The sequence below is a fragment of the Alligator mississippiensis genome, chromosome 12, assembly GCF_030867095.1.
Source record: "Alligator mississippiensis isolate rAllMis1 chromosome 12, rAllMis1, whole genome shotgun sequence".
In the NCBI taxonomy this organism is placed as follows: Eukaryota; Metazoa; Chordata; order Crocodylia; family Alligatoridae; genus Alligator; species Alligator mississippiensis.
In genome coordinates this window covers 34,317,534-34,342,748 of record NC_081835.1, presented here as the reverse complement: position 1 = coordinate 34,342,748, position 25,215 = coordinate 34,317,534, and the positions used below count along the sequence as shown (strand labels likewise).

At 49.3% G+C, this 25,215-nt stretch overlaps 1 long non-coding RNA gene across 1 annotated transcript in view; it reads right to left on the bottom strand.

The window, feature by feature from the left end:
- LOC132244541 (uncharacterized) overlaps nucleotides 1-19,342 on the bottom strand; it is a 33,940-nt gene extending 14,598 nt beyond the window's left edge. Inside the window, exons 1-2 of the long non-coding RNA XR_009456102.1 lie at nucleotides 19,192-19,342; nucleotides 1,305-1,905 (exon numbers count right to left, since the gene is read on the bottom strand). This is a non-coding gene — a long non-coding RNA (uncharacterized LOC132244541). The remainder of the gene's footprint in view (nucleotides 1-1,304; nucleotides 1,906-19,191) is intronic.
- Between the last annotated feature and the right edge of the window lie 5,873 nt (nucleotides 19,343-25,215).

Genomic DNA, 25,215 nt, shown 5'->3' with positions numbered 1-25,215 from the left:
TTCTAGCTTACTTTTTTTTGTTCCCCATACTTATCATATTTTTATGCATATATCAGACATATTTTGCATTCTAACCTACTCATATCCCCATTACATCACTTGTTTATGGCCTGTGGCTCTCTAGCCCTTTACATTCATGTTTTTTCACTCTTCCACTGTAATATAACTTTAAACCCATTTGCCTCAAAGGTTGACTTAGGGATTGGAATCATAGGATGTCTATACACGTGCATTGAGGCTGTTCCAACACACTGTAATTACAGCACGTTGGGGAAGACTCAATTAATCAATTTTGCTGGAGCGTGGTAATTACCACAGTCCAGCAGAATCCAGTGTCATGTGTATCAGCATCCCTATGCTGAAAAATAGCGGGGGGGGGGGTGCTTTAACTAAAGCTTGTTCAGTGAGCTTTAGTTAAAGTGCCCTTGCTGCCATTTTTCAGTGCAGGGATGCTGATACACATGATGCTCTGGGCACCTCAATTAGAGCAGCTCTCAGAACCACGCTAATTACAGCACTCACCCCCCATCCTCCAACCTCCCAGAGCATGTGTATAAATGCCCCTAAGTGTCATAGGGTATGTGTAGAGGGGCCCTAGACTGAAGCAGTGAGTTTTTAGAAACACCGCTTCAATTTAGGGCCAATTAAACTCCCCGTGTCATGCACACACTTGACTTACCTGCCTCTCCAGCAGCGGGGAGGGGAGGGTAAGATGCCAGTGGAAGGAGTGTCCGTGGGCTGCAGGGGGGAGTGCTTCCCTCTGTAGCACCAATGCCCCACCCCAGGTGGCATCCACCCACAGGCACCCAACTTGGGCAGTCCCGGGGGGCACTGCAGCCATGGAGGGAAGCACCAAGCCCCTGCACAGCTCAGGAAGGCTCCAGGGGAAAAAAAAAAAGAAAGATCAGGCTCATCACTTTTCTTGGGCAGAGCCTGCTTTCTATGGCTTCTGCCAGGCTGCCTGCAGGACTTTCTGCAGAGCCATGGAGCTGCATGGAGCCCGAGCTTCACTTTGCAGCTGTAGGGGCAGCAAACTAAAACTTCACAGAGGAGTTTTAGCTCGCTTCACCCCAAGTCATTTAAGGCATATTGTTACACAAATTGCCAATTGCTCAAATCACGAGCGAGACTTTATAAAGGGAGATAAGGCAGAATGCCACATTTATTGATTACATGAGTTAGACATAGATGTTCTGACACATCATCCATACAAACACACAAAAAACCATGCACATCATCACACACAGACATACATACACAAAACAACCATTCTTTGCATACAGACTGACACCAGATATAGTTACCAGCAACAGTTGCTCACTGTTAACATGGGGTGGCTGACCCAGTGTTCACTGAGTAGCTGAGATGTTGTAGCTGATGATGGTGGTGAGCTGGAGTGAGGTGAGAAGCAGGCGCGCTTGTGCTCTGGAAGGAAGACAGAAGATTTCTCACCCAACTTGGCATCATTTGTGTTTTCCTTATATAGAGTTTTCAGTCTCTGTTTTACTTCTTGGTGTTTTTCCATGTTTAGTTTGTGTTTCTAGCAGCTGCTCCGCATCCGTCTTTTCCTTATCTCACATCGAGGTCACTACAGTTGTAAAAGATGGGTCTCAGCCTTGAAGTTTTCTTGTTGCCCACATGGCAGCATTTTTGCTTTTGTTATCTTTGTGCCCTCAAGTTTCAAAGGGATTCTTCAGCTGTTTGTTAGTTAGTTGCTGGCTGGTGGTTTACTCCTCTGGCACCTTATTGCTTACAAAAACAATTACAGCCTCTCTCCTTTTCTCATGCAAACTCCCGTTCACTCTTCACTCACCCCTTGCCCATATCTCTTTCATACCCAGGGCATACAAAGTTCATTCATTTGTGTCAAGATGGAAGCATCACAGAATATAATCAAGCAGCTACCTTTTAAAAGACAGAAATCAAATTATTACATTCATGCTAGATTCAACTATACTAATAAAAAAAGGTTTAACCAAATGCTACAATATTACACCGTGAATTTCCTACAGCAGCTGGAATTAATGCACAATATGCCACTGAGGGGTGCAAATACCAACACCATTAAAACAGTGCAAAAGCATTTAGCCCACTTTAAAGTGTTGTGCATACACACCCCTCGTTTCATCTACACCCAGCCATAGCAAAGGTTTCTAGAGCTGTGTCATTTGCACCAAACCTTACCCAGTCCCTGAACAAATGCTGTTATGTTGTCAGTATGGGCTGGGGTGTTAAAGGATGCTCACAAGGCATATGGGAGAGAAGGGAATAGAATTAAGATCTTCTGACTTTCAAGTCAATGTTGTATGCAGTAAACCACATCAAAATAGTTGGGTGAAGATATAAGTGATAACTTTTGCTCATTCTGGCCATAGAAAACAGTTTATAGCTATGACCAAACAAGCACACAACTGCAGAAAGCTTAAAAAATGGCCAATTGGGTGAAAATCTGACCCCTCATTGTATGAGGTATCAGATAAAGATATTTCAAAATGTAGCATCTTTTGTAACTTGTGTCTATGGAGCTTCCAGACTGTTGCTGTTTTCAAAATGGGAGGGGGTAAGGGAACAGATGGAATTCAGTGTGAGGGTCTTTTAGCACCATCCCCCTAGAGGGTGGGATGGGTGTATTGGAGCCTTCCCATGGTGGGGTGCTACAATTCACTCACTCCAACCTTCAGCACTAGCTGGGGAGCCCCAAGATTGAGCTCCTTCTGCTGCCTTTCCTCACTCCCATTCTGAAAACAATGAGCACTGCCAGAGAGCCCTGGCTGTTGCTATGGGAACCTGGCCTCAGGCTCCCAGCCTGCAGCTAGAGTCCCCTCCCCCCTGGAACCAACAGTGCACTTCTATTTGGTCTGCGGTAACCTTATAACTCAAAATTCTTTGCAAAAATCATTCTGAGTTACAGCTGGGAGCTACACTTCTGTCTGTACCCAATATAATCTTACTTTGCATATTGATTAGATCATTAAACAAGATACAAGGCAGTGAAGCAGTCTTGTATATTCAGATACAGGGAATAAATAGTTTGAGAATCAGAACTTTCTTCAGCATAATCCCTCTCTACTTACCTCCTACAAAAAACAAATTGCTGGATGTACATGAGTAGTACCTCCCTTTCAAGAACAATACATTAAATCATTCTTAAAAATGAAGAAAATGTATATGTAATAGCCTAGAACTGTTCAGCTAGCAATTCATTTCTCTTTTACTAGGTCAAGCATTAATGCTGCGCTAAAAATCTTAATAGCTGAGCTCATGTAATAAAGAGACTTAGAATTAATTGTAGCACTTAGAAAACAGCTGACAACTCTGCAACGCCAATAGCAAGTTTACAACAATAAAAACCAGAAAATTAAACACTATGGCAATGATCTTGCAGCCCCCACAGTTTACTGGATGCTTGTCTGTAAAAGGACTGCAGATTTGTCCTTACTATCACCAGAATCAGACCCTTGCTATTATTTTAGGCTTCATCCTTAAAGCAGGAAAGTAGTGAAAGAATCTCAAAGCACCCTTTTCTTCATCTTCACAGGCAATTTCTCTGTGTACTTTATCCTGAAAATTATGTTCATTTAAATACCAAATATATCCAGTACATTAAAAAAATCTTCTCATGCCGTAAAACAATTCACATCACACACAGACAAAACAGAGCCCCTTTCACTCTCCAAAATTTTATTTATATATATATATATATATATATATATATATATATATATATATATATATATATACATACACACACACACACACACACACATCTATACATATGTGTATGTACATACATGTGTGTGTCTGTATACACACACACACACACACACACACACATATACACACATATGTGTATATACTTTTTTTTCGGCGAGTCAAAGGGGCTCTGTTTTGTCTGTGCAATGTGAATTGTTTTACAGCATGAGAAGATTTTTTTAATGTACTGGATATATTTGGTATTTAAATGCACATAATTTTCAGGATAAAGCACACAGATATATATATATATATATATATATATATATAAAATCAAGCATACATTTCAAATCTCCACTATAATTATAATCAATGCCTTGTTCTTGGGAGATAAAAATGAATAATGCGAAGCAGGAAAAGTCAAATGTTATATGCCTTTTTTGTAAGGCTTTTGTGTGTTTAAAGAATTTACATATTTAACTGGTGGCAAATATCCTTAACACTGCATAAGCTCTAAGGATCCTTTGGGGTAAACATCATGAAAGCTGTAATTTTGGAACAGTCATCTATTTTCTGTTTAATGGAGGTTTGCTTTCCTCACACTGTTTTGCGCATAAATGGAAATACTTGTTCAAAGTGATAATTGTCGAACAGCTTGTTCTGTTTGGAATTGACTTGGAAGACAGAGCCCTTTCTGTCACAAGAATATAGAGAGAACCACAGGTAAGATCATTTGTGAGGAGGGTTGGGTGGCCAATGGGAATCTATACCAGGTGTGAAGTGTGGAGACTCTGGCAGGAGAAGTGTACATAACAGAATGTAACATCTGTATGAATTTGTTCCCTTTGATTACAGAGATGGAAAATAAATCATTATAACTTATCCTCCTATGGAACAGGATTGGGAAAAAAATTAAAGTGAACTGGATAGGTGATGAAACTAGATATAAGATATGGCATTTTCATATGCAAGGAATTAATCCTTTTGTGACAGTGACTGGCATTTATTCAAATTTGGATTATTATCTTGTTTCTACATGAAATCCATTAATAGATCACAGTTCTTCAGTGCTACAACAAAGCAGCTTGTGGCAGGTCATTAGAACAGGCTGTTTGGTATGGCTGTGTGAGGCTTCAGACCGCGCTTCGGATCCAGGACCGCTTCGGACACCGAAACAGCAAGCCTGGATCGAAGCGCTGGCTTATTCAGGCTTCTCAAAGTGGTTTGGAGCTTCCAAAGCACTTCAGAAAAGCTTCAGATGGCTAAAGTGAAAATTAGAAGAGGGAGAGGGAGTGGGGGAGCGAGGGGGAACGGCCGGGGGGAGGCTGACATGCATAGGTGGTCAGTGAAAATGATTTCTCTCTGGCTGCCTTTCCAATGACAGTGTCTGGGGGAAGGGACCTAGAAATAGCATAAAAGCCTCTGTTTGCTGGTGTGCTGTGCCTTCTGTAAGCTTATTCTGTCTCAGGAACTGCCTGAGAAAGGTACCCTAGCAGACAGGCAGCTCGGCCTGGCTTGCTTTAGTCAGTAGTTGAACTTGCTTGCTCCTTTTTGTTGTTAGAAAGGATTGGGTAGGATTTAGCTTAGCATCTGTTAGTACTATTCAATTCATTTCTTTCAATTTATATTTGCTCTTTTTTGTTGTTGTAAACTTTGAAAAAAGAAAGATGTGTTTTCCCTGCCAGTGTGATCCATCACTGTGCAGGGAGACACGCAGATTGCACGCACACATAATACAGAACAAGAAAAATCAGATATTCGTAGGAGAAGACAGGCAGACTGACAGTACACAATTTTTACATAGCGCTTAACGCTTCCTTTTACTGAAGCAAACAATCAAAGAAGAGTCCAGTGGACGCACACAACAGAGGGAATAAAACACATAACACAAAAGGAGTGACATACACACAGACCTTTTTCAGCACAGGAAAGATTAATATAAAGTGTGCTGGAAAGGCAGGTGCCAGGTCTTCTGGCAGGGGAGGGAGAGGGGGTAGAGGGAGAGCTAAAGCTGCAAGCTGCACCCCCCAAACAGATGCATTCTTCTTCCCAAGCAGCCATGACATCAGTGCTGGCAGTGGAAGCAAGGAGGTGGGAGCCGTATTTGGAACCTGACATCCCTGCACCTGCATCACCTCCACTCAGTCCAGAAGTGGGCACCAGCTGTCGAATCACTGTCTCCTCCACCCCAATGTCATCTCTCAGCACGAGCCACCCACTGCCAGAGGAGTAGCTGGAACTGGAGACAGCGATGCTGAGCGTGTTGGCTCAAACAATTCTGGGGACTGAGGGGGAATCAGAGTTTGTGCTCCACACCCCTCAAATTTCCCCTAGACCCAGGTCTCCCCTGGAAAGCAGCACTTCAGAGGAGGCTGAGGTTGTGGAGGCAAGTGGCTCAACTGGGGCAGCTCCTGCTACTGTTGAGCCTCCGCCTGCTGAGGAGTGGAATAGGGCAGGATCCTCACATTAAACCCAGAAGTGGGCAAGTAGCATAGTGTGGGAACATTTTGAACTGGCAGATGATCCCAGGTTTGCCATCTGCCAGCACTGCCAAAGGCACATGAGCCATGGCAAGGACGAGAAACAGTTCTCCACCACGGTGATGTTGCTGCATCCGAGGAGGCAACACCCCCTTGCCCTTCTTCCTGCTCAGCCTGGCACCAGTGTGAGCGTGCCAAAAGGGAAGTTCCCCGCTCACTCCAAAGCCCCCTTTCCCCCAAAGCAGAGGCAGGCCACCCTGGATCCTTGGGGGAAAAGGTGGACAGAAAGGGGGCGCGTTCCCACGGCAAGCGAGATCACCCAGACAATTAGGGAGATGCTTGCTCAGGATAGCCAGGCCTTCTCCTTAGTTGAGTGGCCAGGGTTCAGGCAGTTTGTAGCACTTCTGGCCCCATCTTAGTGCCTGCACGTACCACCTTTAGCAGGACGGTGGTGACCACCCTGTATAAAGCATGCAGTGAGTACCTGAGGGAGGAGCTGTGCAAGGCAGGGCCACAGGTAACCTTGCATTTCACCTCCAACATCTGGAGCAGCCGAAGTGGTGATCAGGCCTACCTCTCCTTCACAGAGCACTGGTGCGATCAGTCAGAACATTGGTGGGCTCTACTGCAAGCTGAGGTGCTGGATGAGTCCCACATGGCAAGGGAGATCATAGGGAACAGGAACTGCATGGTGCAGGGTTGGCTCATGGGCAGGCTGAACTCACCTGCGGGTTCATGGTCACCAACAGCGGGGCCAATATGGTGAAGCCTGTCTGTGATGCCAACTTTGTTGGCATCCACTGTGTGGCACAGTCTGCACCTCATAGCGAGGGATGCTTTGGAGGGGAACAGGGCTGCTGGTGATGGTGCTGCCACCACTACTGCTACAAGCCAGCTGATTGCAAAATGCAGGAAGCTGGTGGGCAGCTTCCACTGCAGCATCAAGGGGGGCAAGGTGCTGCGGGAGAAACAGGCAGAGCTGAGCATCCCGCAGCACAAAGTCATGCAGAATGTGGAGAATCAGTGGAACTCCACATACCTGATGCTCAAAAGGCTGGTAAAGCAACATAAGGCCATCCATGAGATAGCCTTGCTTGGGGAGATCAGGATCAGCGGCCCCCTGAACAGGTGGTCCTCAAGCCCTTCCTCGAGGCCACTGAGATACTTAGAGCTGGCAATGCCCTCCTCAGCCAGGTGATCCCCTTAATGAAGGAACTGGAGAACCAAATGGAGAAGTTCCAGGGGATCAATGTTCCTGGCTGAGGCAGGCTGCTGTCACCAGATGTGCAGGCACTGGTGAGGCGGCTGAAGAAGGGCATCAGGAGATGGCTGGGTCCCTTGCCGTCCAGTACAGTACACATGATGGTGGGCATGTGCAACCCGAGGGTGAAGGAGAGCATGTGCACTGGCAGCACCAAAACCCTAGATCACTGGACACAGGTGCTGGTCAACAAAGTCAGGGAGGCCAAAATGCAGAGGCGAGGGGATGTGGAAGAGAGGGATTCATTTTCCCCTGCCAGCACTCCCAGTCTCCTCCATGCCAGACACTGCCAATGTGGGCCATGGGCATGGCTTCAATGCTGGGGTCCAAACGCACCAGACCCCATCCTTGAGCAGGTAGTGCCAATGCTTCAGTGGCTACCTATCTCACTGAGGATGTGGAGCCACTGGACTGCGACCCCTTAGCCTAATGGGCAAACCACAGGCAGATGTGGCAGGATCTGGACACAGTTGCCCAACACCACCTGTCCTGTCCACCAACCAGTGTTCCAAGTGAAAGGGTGTTCAGCATTGCTGGGGATATTGTGACACCCCAACACACCTCCTTAGATCCTGCTTTGGTGGAGCAGCTGGTGTTCCTAAAGGTCAACCTCCTGCTGCTGGGGTTCCCCAAGCTCCACCTGTAGGCAGACTGAGTGCCACCCTCCTCACTCCTGTACCAATTTCCTTTTTTGTGTTTTTTAAAAGCTGAGTAAGACCCTGCTCTCAGCTGGAGGTGGCACTAACTGCATCACCAGCCAGCAGGGGAAGAACATGTCCCTACTGAGCTCATTCCCCTGCTAGGACAAACTTGGAGGTATGAGATTGGGGCTATGGGGAAAGAGGAGGCCCCAGGTCCTGGGCATGACCACTAAAACTGCACTCTGCCAGGGTAGAGAGGCCTGGTAGGACTGCTGGTGGCGCAGCACCCCTGTAAATGCCAGGACCAACAATCCCCTGTCGAGAGATGGGTAGGAGGCACCATAACCTCCAGCTAATGCACGCATGCACATAGTCCTGGACGGGGAATGCCCAGACCCGTCACATCTTTTACAGGCCTGACACTTGCTGGTTGTAGTGCAGTTGTGAGGCTCACAGTGAGCTCAGCTTAGCTGCCCGGGATGCCAGCTTTTGCACTGAAAACCCCTTTGTCAGGTTAGGAAGTACCTGCAGTTGGTCCTGATGGAAGGAATAGTAAAGAAGCCAGAGGCTGGCCTGGCCTGCAAGGATGGCAAGAAATGCAGCAAGGATGGCAAGAATGCAGCAAGAAAGTCAGTCAGTGAAAATGGAAATAGAGGTGTCAGGGGGTGAGGGACAGGAAAGGGGGATGTAGTAGTGCAGGTAAAAGTGCAGAGGTGCCTGGGGTGTCAAATGTCCAGCAAGTCACAGTGTACCAGAATTCCGCTGTGCATATTGAGTCCATGAGTTTCTGTACCTACTACCTAGGAGGCTGATGAAGTGCAGTTCACAGACCTAGGTCTTAAAAGTGGTTTGCATTGTAATTTGTTCCCTCTCAGGATCAGGCCTGGAGGCAGAGTGTTTTTTTGTTGAGGAATGTACCCCCACAAGTAGTTGGGTTCTGTTGTTTTTGATAGATTCTGGTGTGCAGTTTGTAGGGGTACTGGAGATAGTTGGCAGGTTTTGTAGTAAGTTGACTTTAATTCCGGTGATGAGGTTAGGTGCTTGTTTGAACATACAAACCACTTTTCAGAGCTGGAGGAAAGCAGAGAGAGGGGGGCATGATCCCAAGGTGAGCGAGATCACCCAGACCACTGGGGAGATGCTTGCTCTGGATAGCCAGCCCTTCTCCCTATTTGAGCAGCCAGGGTTCAGGCAGTTCATAGCACTCAATACACACAGTGGAATTCTGGCACACTGCGACCTGCTGGACATCTGACATCCCAGGCACCTCTGCACTTTTACCTGCACTGCTATATCTGCCTCTCCTCCACATCCCCCATGCCAGCCTGTCCCTCACCCCTGACACCTCCATTTCCATTTTCACTGACTGGCTTTCTTGCCTGCATTGCGGGGCAGACTGAAGTGCTCTGGGTTAGAATACAAGGCGGTCGGGGGGAAAGGGACTTAATGGTGGGTGTCTACTACAGACTACCCAACTAGGGGGAAAAGCTGGACTGGAAATTCTCAGGTCAGCTCACAGAAGCAGTTAATTCAAGGGACGTGGTTATCATGGGTGACCTAAGCTACCCAGACATCTGCTGGGAGAAGCAGTCGGCTAGGTCTGACCACTCACGTAGGTTCCTAGCCAAGACACAGGACCTCCACCTAACCCAGGAGGTACATGATCCCACCAGGGGGAATGTTTAGCTGGACCTGGTCCTGGCCACAGGCGATGACCTGGTGAGGGGACTGTGGGTTCTTGATTACCTGGGTGATAGTGATCATCGCCTACTGGAATTCACCATCCAGTGCAGAGTGTCAAAGGCCTGCAGCAAGGCAGCAGTCCTTAACTTCAGGAGGGCCAATTTCAATGAGTTAAGGAGATTAGTTGGGGAAGCACTGAGGTCCTGGAGGGAAGGGGAGTTGGGAGTTCAAGATGAGTGGTCCTTCCTTAAGATGATCCTCTGAGCCCAAAGGGTGACAGTCCCAATGCGAGTTAAAGCAGGAAAGAGTGCTCAAAAGCCAGCAGGGGAAGAACATGCTCAAAAGCCCCCATGGCTCACCAAAGGCATTCAGGATTGTCCGAAAGCTTAAAAAAAAAAAAAAAAAAAAAAGAGGTGTACACCTGATGGAAGGGAGGGGCCATCACCAAAGAGAATTAAACCTCCATTGCTTGAGACTGTAGGGGGGCTGTTAGGAAACTAAGATAGAGACAGAACTGGGACTAGTGACCCAGATCAAAGACAACAAAAAGTTCTTTTTTAAATACATAGGGAGTAAAAAGAAGGCACCGGGTAACATGGGGCCCCCGCAGAACATGCTTGGCAATCTGATAGTTGCACCAGATGATAAAGCTGACCTCTTTAACAAATTTGTTGCCTCCATATTTCTGAACAGGGACCGGGACATCCCCTGCACTGGGATCTTGGATGAACTCAGGACAGGCATAGCTGGGCCCAGGGTCAGAGAGCACCTGGTCAGCGAACTTCTGGTGGGACTGGACATCTTCAAATCAGCAGGTCCAGACAATCTCCACCCAAGGGTGCTGAGGGAATTGGCAGAGGCCATTGCAGGACCCCTGGCACAGCTCTATGAGCACTCATGGTGCTCTGGTGAGGTGCCAGAGGATTGGAAAAGGGCCAATGTGGTCCCCATTTTCAAGAGGGAGGAAGGAGGACCCAATAAACTATAGGCCCGTTAGTCTTACCCCAGTCCTGGGGAAGCTCTTTGAGAAAATTATCCAAAAATATTTGTGAGGGACCAGCAGGGGAGATTATGATTAGGGGAAACCAACATGGGTTCATTAGAAGCAGGTCCTGTCAGACCAACCTGCTTGCCTTCTACGACCAGGTCACAAAAGCCCTGGATGCAGGTGTCACGGTGGACATAATCTTTCTGGAATGTAGGAAAGCCTTTGACAATATCTCTCACCGCATTCTCATGAAAAAATTAGGTGACTCTGGCTTTGATGCCTACACAGTCAGATGGGTCACAAATTGGCTGGAGGGCTGCACCCAGTGAGTGGTGGTGGATGGGTCTTTTTTGACCTGGAGGGATGTGGGCAGTGGAGTTCCCCAAGGCTCAGTCCTCTGGCCCACACTGCTCAACATCTTCATCAGTGACTTGGACAAGGGGGTGAAAAGCACCTTGTTCAAGTTCATGGATGACACTAAGATGTGGGGAGAAGTGGGCATGTTAGAAGGAAGGGAGAGGCTACAACTAGATCTGGACAGGTTACAAGGGTGGGCAGATAAGAATAGGATGTGTTTCAATACTGACAAGTGCAAGGTACTGCTCCTAGGGATCAAGAACCAGCAGCATACCTACAGGCTAGGGAACTCCCTTCTCATCAGCACAGAGGCAGAAAAGGTGTCATGCCTCAGGTCTGTGTTCTTGGGTAACCCTGGCACAGGATGCAGTCTGTCTGACTCACAAAGGACTCACCCCCCCCCTCCCCTCCTCTACCTAAACGAAACTGATTAAGATGCAGTGAGAGACACACCTAAGACCCTCCAGATAAGGGTGACAAGAGTGAACCAACTGCCCTAGGTCTCATTTGCATCTGAGATGGAACCAGATGACCATTCATTTACATGAGAGATGGAGAACAGAAAGCCTGAAGCAGAGACTGCAGTGAATTCTGGGACCAGAGAAGCAGGGGAGCACTGCATGATGGGGAATCTGTGCTTCAAATGTTAATCAACCCATGTTCACACACACCCAGCTCAGCATTTATCAGACAAGTTCTAATCTGGATTTACTAAGGACTTCCCCCCCCCCGCCCCGACACACACACACAGCTCTAAGTTTAATAGGCATCTCGGGCCGTACATTCCCCGGTCCCACTATGGGAGGCCTATTTAGACTTGATTGACTAAAACTCGGTTGCTGGGTTAGGGAATGCTGAGGCAAGAGACCGAGTCAGAGGGGGCATGGGCAACATTTGAACAATGGTTAAGGGTTCATCACAACGTCCAGCCCGTTGGAGCCCTAATCACAGGTGTTGTCATACTTTTCCCGAGACGACTGGTGGGAGTCCTCTCCACAAAAGGTTATGAGCACCCCAATAATTGTCATAAGTCTGTTAAAAGACTATAGTAAGATCTGGAAAAGTCATGCTAAACCGAGGCTTGTGCACAACAAGTAAAAATCCAAAATCCTGATGCTGCAAGCTATCTATTGTTCCTGAAGAAACCATGAGATATCCCATCAGTATATCTGCCATCCATAGGAATCTCAAGCTGGCTCCCAAGGATTTGGGTTACTCCCTAATCTTAAGTGTTTCCTGATTATCAATCAGTTTCTTGAGATGTCCCAAGCCAAATAACCCCTTGTCAATAGAAAAGAAAATGATTTACACTACTGAGGGTGCTTCGAAGCAGCTGAACTGAGGGTATAAAAATCTGTAAAAAGTGTGTGTGCTTCAAGAAGAAGAAGAAGGAAAGGAGAAGGAGAGGAAAAGGAAAGAAGAAAACTCCTGTGCTGACACCATCCCCTGTCGTTCTTGGGACGCTGGAAGAACAGATCATCTCTCTCTTCAAGGATTGTGCTACAGACTGTGACTGTCAGCTTTGCAGCCTGAGTATCTTGGACTAGGTGAGATCCCAGTGCTCTCTCTCTTCTTTCTAGACATAAACTTCTGAACCTGAACTGTATCAGTTAAGCTTGAGCTAAGTTTCCCCAAATACTTAGTGAAACCAGGGTAGTATTGTCATTGTTTGTGTTTGTTTTTCTTTTGCATGTCTATTACTACTAGTACTATTATATATTTCATATGCTTAGCAATAAATAACTTTTCTAGTCAAACTGGTAGTAATTGGGTATATTTTTCCTTCTCTGCTTCTCTTTCCTCCCATGTTCTGCAGCAACACTTCTTTTACCTAAGCTAAAGATCCCTGTGAAGCTCAAAAATATTGTGGGGTCTGCTCATCAAGAGGCCAAAGATTGGGACGTGCTGAGTTTGCAACACATAAGGGGATCAGCTTGTACAGGCTGATTGACCCAGTTTGACTCAGACGTGCCCTTATGAACTGAATGCTGGCCCATGAGGGTGTCAGCTGGACACCCAGCCGGATTCAGAGGGATTCTGTTCACCTGTGTGCTTGTGTCTGACTGCCTTTTATTGTTGCTCTTATGAACTGATTCTTGGCATATGAGGGTGTCAGCCTGTCCATGCTGATCAGCCCAGCCAGGTCAGGCGTGTCACGTTAATTTGTGTGTGTTTGTGTGTATGACTGATTTGGTGACTGGAGGAACCCAGTCCCATTGAGATTGAGTCCTGCAAGATAGCTCCACTGGGGGTGAGGTCTTGCAGAAGGGAGAAATACAGCTCCGTATAGTAACACAAGCAGCACATTGACAGAATCACCAAGACCCTAGAAACTATCCCTAATAAATGAGCACACCCCAAAGTAATGGGCAAATTTGGTGACAAAGGATCTTGGAGTCAATATGGATTCCAAGATGAACATGGGCTGCCAATGTCAGGATGTGGTTAGTAAGGCCAACCGCACCTTGTCATGTATCCACAGATGCATCACAAGCAGGTCCAAGGAGGTGATCCTCCCCCTCTATGCGACATTGGTCAGGCCGCGATTGGAGTACTGTGTCCAGTTCCGGGTGCCACACTTCAGGAGGGATGTGGACAGCATTGAAAGGGTCCAAAAGAGGGCAACTCACATGATCAGGGGGCAGCAGGGCAGGCCCTATGAGGGAAGGCTATGGGACCTGAACCTGTTCAGCCTCCACAAGAGAAGTCTGAGAGGGGATGTAACAGGTCAATCTCCCCAGCACCATCTTCCCTGTTATCAGTGCCCTATTTGGGGTGCCTTTAGAGTCTCCTTTAAGGTTTCTTGTGTCCTGCTCTCTACTCTCCTGCCACATCGTAATGAAAAATTTTATACTGATGTTTTTGTGAGCGGGAGACTGCCTATTGTTTTTGTATGTTGGGGTCCTCTGCCACCACTGGCCTTGACCCCAGTGTCGCAGAGCACTTTGGTGCCTTGCTCCTATGAAGAGGGGAAACTGCTAGGAAAAAAAGCCCTAGAAGCGAGTAAGGAGCCCAGCTGTTGGTCAACAGGGCAACTAGAGTAGTTAATGACCCACGCCTGCCAGCAGTCAGCTGACTGAAGGGGGCAGGGCCTGGCATATATAAACCCCAGGGCTGAAGCCAGGCAGGCAGTTCCCTGCCAGCAGCCAAGAGGGAAGGAGCTCTCTCAGGGAAGAGAGGAGAAGCCTGACTGCAGGAGCAGCGTCTGACACTGTGGAGGGATGGAGTATTCCCCAGTAGGCTTGAATGACGTTTAGCCGGGCAGCTTTAATTTATGTTACAGCCCAGGGGCTTCTGTTTTGTTACTGCTTAAAGACTTGGGTGGCTTGGGTGAGGCTATTAGGGGTTGGAAGAGACCTCATAGGGGACCCACAGTATTGTGGGGACCCCAGTGCCAGCGAGAGCACAGCATTCGGGGTGCACTGACCCCAGCCCCAGAGAGGGGCCAGTAGAGAAGCCCCAGAGAGGGGGCATTGGTGAGAAACCCCAGTGCGAGTGTGGTGAGCCCCAGAGAGGGGGCAGCATTTGAGAAGCCCCAGAGAAGGGGGCAACGTTTTGGAGAAGCCCTAGAGAAGGGGGCAGCCTGGGAGAAACCCCAGAGAGGGGGCAGTGAAGAACCCCAGAGAGGGGGCAGCATTGATGAGTGCCAGAGAGGGCGCACGGTGAGACCAGGGCCGCGCAGGGCCCAGAGAGGACAAGGGGGCCACATTATAACAAGGCCCTGATTGAACAACGTCAATTCCATCTGTGAGGCTTGGAGTGTGGTAAAGGGGTGGCTGGAGCCACGCATAGCCCATAAGGCTAGGGTGCCCCTGAAGCACCCATTGCAGAGCAGGACCCACAAGGGGTCTGGGATTCCACGGGATCAGATATTACAACAAACCATGTCCAAGAGGATGAAAGGCAGCCTCCCATATATTTATTCTCCATTAAAGACATGGCGGGCAAGAAGTGAGGGGTGCCCTTTGGGCGAAGTTGGCATGGGAAGGGGGCCTTGGGGAGATCAAGGACATCCCGCAGGACCCCACGCCGTGACAAAGTGGTGCATTGGCCGGGAACATAAGGCCGTGCATGGAGAGGAACCCTGTATCCCTAATTAGGGGGAATGAACCTTAGGGCCCAAACAGTGAAGGAGTAAGTCCAGGCTAGCGATGGCAGAGGCAGAGGATATAGAGGGCCTAAGACAGGAGAATTTCACCTGGCTGTTGCGAGTGGATGAGTTGGAAGAGAAAACGGCTCGGTTAGTGTGGGAATTAGAAGTGGAAAAGGCTCAGAAAGAGCAAGCAGAGGCAAAGGCTGCCGGGTTAGAACAGCGGGTACAAGGAGGGAAAAAGGGAACGAGGCTCTAAAGAAATCAGGTGCTTGATAGCGGTGGAAGCTGAGAGAACTCGCGCACTATAACAGCTTATCGCAAATGAAGCCTAGAAGAGCCAGAGAGGGAAGAGAAGCTGTAGAAGATTCAGAGAGAGGTGGCAGAATGGAGAGAAAGGTCTATTGAAACCTGCACAACCCAGGCAGGGGAACCAAAGGAGATGCTACAGAGTTTGGAGGTCTCAAGAAGCCTAATAAGCTTCCTACAGAAAACAGTCCGCAGCCAGGAGGACTGAATAGAGGGGTTGCATGATGAGTTGGAAGACTGGCAGCAGAAGTGCATTTGAGCAGAACACCTAGCACAGGAGCTGCAGGATAAACTGCTCAAAAGCCATATCCACGCAGAAGAAATGGGCAAGGCAGTCACACAGGAGATGGAAAAGGTAATAGCTAACATGGCAAAGTACGAGGCGCTGCACAATCGAAACTTGTCCCTTGAAAGGGAGTTAGAGGCCGGAACGAGAGAGAACAATGGGTTACAGTCCCAGTTACAGAGTGTAAAGGCAGAAAGAGACCACCTTGGAGAACAGGTACAGTGCCTTAAAATTCTTCCTAGAAGACAGCTTGGCTAAAGAGGCAGTGACTAACACAGAGAAGGAGCAGTCACAGCTTCAAATGCAAGCCTTAAAAGCAGCAGATTCAGGTCTTGGAGGCAGAAAATAAAATGCTATGGGCACCAAGTGGTTGGACGGTGACAAAAGGCCAATATACTGGGGAGTTGGAGATGCCAGAGGTACCCGGTATAGCAACTCAGACAGAAGTAGGACAGAAGTCTCAAGTGGTGAAGTTCACAGAGACAATGCGAGAGAGGCTGGAGATGCTGGGAGCCCAACTAGCGGAGTGTGTGACCATGGTTAAGTCTGAATGTCTAGAGCAGCACCAGGAACTTGAAGTAGTAAAAAGGTCCTTGAGAGAAGTGGAGGTGCAACTAACGACCAAACAGATAGGGGGCCGGAAACCTCCAGAACAAGCAAAGTTCCCTGGAGACCAAGGCCCGGAGGATACAAAAGAGGAGGCCAAAACAGGGCAACCAGAGAGAAGCAACCCAGGGAAGGGGTTGGTAGGGGTGAAGCCTATGGCCCTACAAGAAGAGGTCCTGCCAGCCCTCCTGGAGTGCTGGAATAGGAGATGGGACCAATGGGTGGAGCATCATGCGGAGGAGATGAGCCATCTAAGGCTTCAGCTGGCGGAACTCTGTAAACTTCAAGCTAAGGGAGAAATTACACTACCCAGTCAGAGGCCACCAGTGGAAGCAGACATAATAGATGTAGTGTTGGCAGGGAAAGGGGAACAAGCTAGCCCAAGAAGAGAGAACAGTCGCCTGGTTCTCCAGGGCTGTACACGGGTGACACAAGGCCTAAGGCAGCATGGGTCAGAGATGAGCCCCAAGAAAAAGGGGTCAGTGGGACCCAGAAAAGAAAGTCAGGCCAAGGAGCCAGAGATATGGAGGAGGGAACGATCACCCAAACGGGGACAAAAGCCTGAGAAGAGACTTCAGATTCATGTAAGTAATATCCCTGACAGATCGAGTGGTGGATGTTGAGAAAGATTATTGAAGCCAAAGTTGGGGAAGTAGCTTATGTAAAGATTTATAAAGAACCAGAAGGAAGACCCACTAGCCAGGGGAAGATAGAGTTCTGGAAGGAAGAATATGCTCAAAGGGCATTGAGGAAAAAGTGGGAGATCTGGGGAAGGCTTCAGGATCTCCAGAGAGTCATAGGGAAGTGATAAACCCCATGATCTGCCCAAGGAAAGAGACCTGGGTATAGAGGGGTTGAGTATAGATGAGCCAGATGTGAGGGGGAGAAAAAAACCCCCAAAGTAAGCAAGAACTCCCCGGGGGAGGAGTGAGAAGATTTGAGCCATACTACAACAAGGCTCAGTTTTTATGGGAGTGGGGAAAGTTCCCCCTCCCCCCCACCCCCCGAAGAGTAGTATAGGAAGAGAGGGTAGACCCTAGAAGGCAAGGAGCTCAACCAACTGAGAGTTCAGCCTACCAAGGTTGGCTAATGTGGGGGAACTGCCTGTGGCGGGGAAACTCCCATGAAATCCCACGTGGTGAGCCTTGGGGAAAAGGCGAGCAGGAGGCACCTGAAAACCTCCGCCTCTACACATCTGAAGTGTTGGTGAGCCAAAACAAGACCTTAAAAGGACCAAGACAAAGGAGGCCAGAGGGACAAGAATGAAGACCTGCCTCAGTGAGTCTGTGTCTTAAGGGGAGGTGTGTCGCAGAGCACTTTGGTGCCCTGCTCCTATAAAGACGGGAAACTGCTAGGGAAAGAGCCCAAGCAGTGAGTAAGGAGCCCAGCTGTTGGTCACCAGGGCAACTAGAGTAGTTAATGACTCACATCTGCCAGCAGTCAGCTGACTGAAGGGGGCAGTGCCCGACACATATAAACCCCAGGGCTGAAGCCGGGCAGCTTTAATTTATGTTACAGCCCAGGGGCTTGTGTTTTGTTGCTGCTTAAACACTGGTGGTTTGGGTGAGGCTATTAGGGGTTGGAGGAGGCCTCATAGGGGACCCACAACAGTGTGGGGACCCCAGTGCCAGCGAGGGTGCAGCATTCATGGTGCACTGACCTCAGCCCCAGAGAGGGGGCAGTTGAGAAGCCCCAGAGAGAGGGCATTGGTGAGAAGCCCCAGGGCAGGTGTGGTGAGCCCTAGAGAAGGGGGCAGCATTTTGGAGAAGCCCTTGAGAAGGGGGCAGCCTGGGAAAAACCCCAGAGAGGGGGTGGTGATAGAAACCCCAGAGCGGGGGCGGCATTGACGAGCACCAGAGAGAACATAGGGTTAGACCAGGGCCGTGCAGGGCCCAGAGAGGACAAGGGGGCCACATTATAACAAGGCCCAGACCGAACATCAATTCCATCTGCGAGGCTTGGGGTGTGGTAAAGGGGTGGCTGGAGCCACGCATAGCCCATAAGGCTAGGGTGCCCCTGCAGCACCCATTGCAGAGCGGGACCCACAAGGGGTCTGGGATTCCACGGGATCAAATATTACAACAAACCATGTCCAAGAGGATGAAAGGCAGCCTCCCATATATTTATTCTCCATCAAAGATGTGGCAGGAGAGAAGTGAGAGTGCCCTTTGGGCCAACTTGGCACAGGAGGGGGCCTTGGGGAGATCACGGCCGTCCCGCAGAACCCCGAGCCATGACACCCAGTCTTTCTCTAGCTAGGCCTCCCTGTCTAAACCCACCAAATAGGGTTTGACTCCAAGGCTCTAGCTCTTTAGTCTTGGGGCTTGTGACCCTCCTTTTTGCTCAGATTTGGAGCACAGCCTCCCTGGCCCAGAGGCCCATCCATGGGCCCCACAGGCAGGGGGTCATAAGTTCAAAGCTGGGCAATGGCTCTGGATCTCCACCGTCCGAGTTCAAAAAAGAAAAAAAAATGCAGTTGCATCTTGGGTGCATCAGGCCACCCTGGCCTACTAGGCTTGCCCTCTCTGGCACTGGGCCTGTGCACCCGAATACTGTGCCCTCTCTGTTGCTGGGCCTGTGCATCCCAAACACTGTGCCTATGCAGGCGCCGGAGTTCTCATGCTATAGTGGGGCTCCAAGGAGGCCTTATCCTTCCCCAATAGCCTCACCCAAACCACTGGTGTTATTCAATAACAAAAGTGTGTGTGCATATATATATATATATATATAAACAGTCTGTCCATGGGCTATAATTGTCACCAAAAATATGAGTAAAGAAGGCAGCATGCCAGCTTACATTCACTCAGGGGATTTGTCTTTTTGCTCCCCACTGTGGGCTACAGTCCTTCTGGGGTTGCTGCCGCTTCTCCAGGGTCCTTGGTACTTCTCCTACAGCCTTAGACCGCTCACCAAGCCTCTCCATGGACCTCTTATATGCACTCCTTCCCCTTTGGCTGCTGGCCCCTACTGTTGCCCAGCCCATGGTTTTTATAGTTCTGGCCTGCCCCCTTCTGGTCACCTGACTAGCTGGCCTGGCTCAGCTTTTAACCCCCGCTTTACCAGCATGCTGTGCCCAGAAAGTTCTGGTTTTAAAGGGGCTAACCTGCCTTCTGGTAACAGGGCTAGGGTTCCCTGTTACAGGGGATCTGGTGGCCGTCTATAAACTTACCAAGGGGGACCGGTGGGGAATGGGAGAGACCTTGTTCCCCCGAGCACTACCAGGAGTAACTAGGAATAACGGCCATAAGCTGACTGAGAGTGGGTTCAGGCTGGACATCAGGAAGCGCTACTTCACAGTCAGGGCAGCTAGGATCTGGAACCAACTACCAAGGGAAGTGGTGCTTGCTCCTACCCTGGGTAGGTCTTCAAAAGGAGGCTAGATAATCACCCTTCCAGGGTTGTTTGACCCCAGCATTCTTTCTTGTGCATGGCAGGGGGTTGGACTTGATGATCTGCTTGGGTCCCTTCCGACCCTACCAACCATGAAACCTCTGCCATTTTGCCTTCCTGACTCTGTAGACTAGCACTTGCATCCAGTGATTGAGGGTTTTGGTACTGCCAGTGCACATGCTCCCCTTCACCCTCTGGTCACACATGCCCACCAGCATATGGACCATACTGGACTCTAAGGGATACAGCCATCTCCTGATGCCCTCTTTCAGCCACCTCAACACTGCTGGCATGTCTGGTGACAGCGGCCTGCCCCAGCCAGGAACATTAACCCCCTGGAACTTCTCCATTTGTTTCTCCAGTTCTCTCGCTATGGGGATCACCTGGCTAAGGAGGGCATCAGCAGTGAACTACCAGCCCATGGTTTTTATAGTTCTGGCCTGCCCCCTTCTGGTCACCTGACTAGCTGGCCTGGCTCAGCTTTTAACCCCCACTTTACCAGCATGCTGTGCCCAGAAAGTTCTGGTTTTAAAGGGGCCAACCTGCCTTCTGGTAACAGGGCTAGGGTCTCGGCGGCCTCGAGGAAGGGCTTGAGGACCACCAAGATCTGGGAGATGGTACCACACTTGGCTCAGTTCAGGGGGCTGGTGATCCCAATCTCCCCAAGGAAGGCAATCTCATGGATGGCCTTCTGTTGCTCCATCAGCCTTTCGAACATCAGATATGTGGAGTTCCTCTGAGTCTTCACATCCTGAATGGTTTTTTGCTGCAGGATGCTCAGCTCTGCCTGTTTCTCCCACAGCATCTTACCCACATTGATTCTGTGGTTAAAGTAGCTTGCCACCTTCCTATATTTTGAAATGAGCTGGCTCGCAGTGGTAGTGGTGGCGCCATCACTGGCAGCCCTGTCCCCCTCCAAGGTGTCTCTGACTATGAGATTCAGTCTGTGTGTAAGACAGTGGATCCCAACCAAGTTGGCATGATAGGCTAATCATGAAAGGCTGATCATGAGCAGCCAGCATGGATTGGCTAAGATCAAGCAAACTTGATCTCCTGTGTCAACAAAATAACTTTCTGGGTGGATAAACAGAATGTACTGGATGTAGTGTATCTGGACTTCAGTAGGACTAGCCAAAACTATGACAAGGTGATGGACAACTGGCTCCATATCCACAAGAAAAGGGTAATTATAAATGGATCCACATCAGAATGGCAGGAGGTTTTGATTGGAGTACCACAGGGGTCTGTTTTGGGCCTTGTGCTGTTCAACATGTGTATAAATGTTTTGGATGTTGGAATAGAGAACCTTTTGACCAAATTTGTGAATGACAAAAAACTGAGAAGGATTATCAACATAGTGGAGGACAGGAGCACAATTCACAAGCATCTTGATAGCTTGGAAATTTGAGCTAGAGCCAACAAAATGAAATTCTGTTCTCACAAATTCAATGTGCTACGTCTCAGAAAGAATAATCAAAAACACAAATACAAAATGCGTGACAGAGATGGCAGCACTATGGGGAAGGGTCTAAGAATCTTAGAATCATAGAAAAGTAGGACTGGAAGGGACCTCCAGAGATCATCTAGTTGATAATGACAGAGTCATCCATATCCAAACCACAAGGCAGATTCATCGATATCCAAACCATCCCATACAATCCTTGTCTATGCTATTCCTAAAACCACACAATCAACTGCTGCCCAACTACAAGGCATATTGCTCAAAGATGCCAAAAGCACCCTACCCTGCCACAGGTAATAAAGGAGAAGTAAATATGTCCAGAGGCTCATTGTTTTCAATCTTTCCCTATCATTGAGGAACTGACTCCAGGAGAAGTTTCTCCTACCTTATTAAGGAGTGGGAGTAAGGGCAATGGATTTTATTGTATTCCTTGTTGAAGATCTTGTTCCTGCAGAATCTTAGGGGCTGAGTGACTGAAAACCCCCCATAGAGGGAGGTTTAAGACCCATCCCCAAATGATTTGGGAAAAATTCAGCTAAAGGAATTTTCTGTTGCCATGGAGGGAAACACCAGGGTCCCTTGCAGCTCAGGGGGCACTTGTCCTGCCAGCAGCTCATCCCCCCCAGGCCCCGTTTGCCATGGGAGACATGGGCAGGCTCTGGGAGAAAAAAAAAAGGATCAGGCCCCTTGATGATTTTTTCTGTTTTTTAATCAGTGGAGTCTTCCTGCATGAGCTGCTGCTGGGTCTCAAAGGCCCTGAACCTGGTCTCCCCCACTCCGCCAGGACCATCCAGGCAGGGTGCTAGTGGGTGGGTGTCACCTGGGGGGTACTGCCACTATGGAGGGAAGGCCAGCTTCCACCACAGCTTAGATCCTGCTGGCATCTTGTCCCACTGTCACAGAAGTGGCGGGCAGGCTCCGCCATAAGGAAAGAACTTTCCAAGTACGTGGAGGAAGAAAGGCTGTGGCAGGCAGGTCTGTCAGAAAAAACAACCCAAAAACAGGCTCCTTGCCACTTTATTGGGTTTTTGGGACTTGATGGCATCAAGAAGAAATCTAAAGGGGATGCAGTAAAGTTCCCAAGTGCTTCTAAAGTAAGCACCAATTTCTGGCAACTTTATTAGTGCTCTCTGTTTAATAGATTTCATAGATTTCATAGACATTAGGGCTGGAAGGGACCTCGGAAGATCATCGAGTCCAGCCCCCTGCCCAAAGGGCAGGAAGTCAGCTGGAGTCATAGGATCCCAGCAAGATAAGCATCCAGTTTGCTCTTGAAGGTGTTCAATGTAGGCGCTTGAACCACCTCCGGTGGCAGGCTGTTCCAGACCTTGGGGTCTCGGACAGTAAAGAAATTCTTCCTTATGTCCAGCCTGAAACAGTCTTGTAGTAGTTTATGACCATTTGACCTAGTCGTCATCCCTTGGGGCGCTCTGGTGAACAAACGTTCCCCCAGATGCTGGTGGTCACCCCTGATAAACTTGTAGGTGGCCATCAGATCACCCCTGAGCCTGCGCTTTTCCAGGCTAAAGAGCCCCAGGGCTCTCAGCCTGTCATCGTAGGGTCTGCTTCCCTGACCTCTGATCATGCGCATGGCTCTTCTCTGGACTCTCTCAAGCTTCTCTACATCCTTTTTGAATTGTGGAGCCCGAAACTGGACGCAGTACTCCAGCTGCGGCCTCACTAAGGCCGAGTACAAGGGGAGAATGATGTCCCGGGATTTGCTTGAGAAGCATCTATGGATGCAAGCCAGCGTTTTGGTCACTTTACTAGCTGCAGCATCGCTCTGCAGGCTCATGTTCATCTTGTGGTCAATGATGACCCCCAAGTCTCTTTCTTCCATAGTGCTAGCCAACATAGCACTGCCAAGCCTATAAGGATGCTGCGGGTTTTTCTTCCCAAGGTGGAGAACCTTGCATTTATCGGCGTTGAACACCATCAGATTCTCGTCCGCCCACTTGCTGAGCCTGTCCAGGTCAGCCTGGATCACCCGCCTGTCTTCTGGTGTGGATGTAGAGAAGTTTAGTGTGCAATAAGTATCCACATCTATATTTGAAGACTCTGCAGGACCTGCAGCTGCACATGGGAGAGAGGCTCCAAGGTGGGGTCATTGCTGTCCTCAGCTGGGGCCCTGCAGATGTTCATATCTGGCAGATGAGGACCCAAGAGTGGACCCTCCTGCTTGACCAGCTGGTCATGGCATTTGAGGAATAGCTGGCAGACTCACAGACATGGCAGGTGGAGGATATCACCCAACAGGAAGCATGAGACTGGGTGGACCAGGAGTTCAGTGTGAGGTTCCTAGCCCTGGAGCGGCAAGCTGTGCTGGTGGTCAGGGCAGTGGAGGTGATGAGCCCCCACCCTGAGTCCCCCACCACCCAGCCCCCCTGCCTGGGTCCAGCCCCACTGCTCATCCCAGCTCCATGCAGCCACAGAGCAGGAGCTGCCTACAGTGGGGCCAGCACCACATGTGGGACCTACTGGCCCTGGCCACTCGCTGCAGGATGGAGAGATCAACATTCTGGGAGAGCAGTGGCAGCCATTGTCCCAGGGTGAGACGCTGCCCACTAGGCTTGCCATAGTGTGCAGACGCATGGGGTAATTGCCAGAGACCAGGGTGCTGGATGCCTGTCTCAGAGCTCCAACCCCTAGGTAGCCTCACCCCATGGCCTCCCAAACTGGGGTGTCACACAACCACAGTCATGTAAATAGGTCACATAGAGAAGAGGGTGTTTTATTGGTGATGGGTGGAGTCGGTGGTGGAGAGGCACTGTGAAGAGGGAGAGAGGGAGAGAGGGATGGAGGGATGCGCTCTATTGTTGGGGAGGCAGGGGGAATGGTTTCTGTTGTAGGAGAGGGAGGGAGAAGGGGTTCTGTTTCTGTGAAAGGAATAAACTTATTTTCAGAGAACTGTAAGCATGGTGCTGAAGGTGGGCAGTGGAACGGGGCTCCATGGGCGGCTGTCCAGGTGAGCTACAGCTGGGAGTTCAGAATGAAGTTGTCAACCAGTGCCTCTCACACCTGCTGCCCTGGCCCCTGCTGGCAGGTGTGCGGCTTCCCCAGGGCCTTGGTGTGGGGGGCCCACTGCTGTTGCTGCCAGCATGGCCAGCATTACATCCAGCAAGAGACCAGGGTGGTAGACATCACTGCCAGTGGCAGGTGCTAGAGCAGCCATGGTGTGGGGAGGCAGAGGCATGCTGACCCCATTCTGTGCATGCTGCTTCAGGCCAGAAAAATGACTGGCCTGGGAGTGGGGCTGCCTTTTAAAGATGGCTACTGGCTGCAGGCAGCTGTGGCCAGAGCCTCCATCTATCCCTGATGGCAGCAGCAGCCTGTTCTAAGGCTACAGGAAGCAGAAGCCGTTTGCTGCTAGAAGGGTTCCCTGCATGTGTAGACATGTGGCTGAGAGGGTTTACTCTCGAGTAGTTTACTTGAAAGTAAATTACTCTTGCATAATTTGCATATGTAGATACTCCCACTTTTCTCTCTGTGCCAAATATAGATCCTTCGAAAGATAATATGAAAACTTTGCAACATGCAGCCATCAGTCATGGCAGGACAAATTCAAGAAGAGTTCTATATTAAATATGCTTTAAAATGCTGATGGCACTTCTTTGACAGCTTCACAAGGGTTCATTCTTGATAACAACTGCTTACTGGGTTCATCTGCATATGCATTAATGCGCGTTAGTTACTGTGCATTTAGTTTAGTACTTGCCTAATTAAGTACTAATTACAGTTATTGCACAGTAGAGCTGGAGTATGCTTATTTCATTATGTTTACTATTAGCATTAGCAGCTCTGGATGCTGACCAGAGCATCTCAATTCCTTTAGTTGTCCCTGTGGTGGGCCAGTAGGGGGAACTCCTGCGCTGAGCCACCCACCACCCTGTGCCCAACCACCTTCCAGGCTCCGAGTGCCTCCCTGGGGGAGGCTCGTGTCTGGCCGACCCCCTTCCTGGAGCACACCCA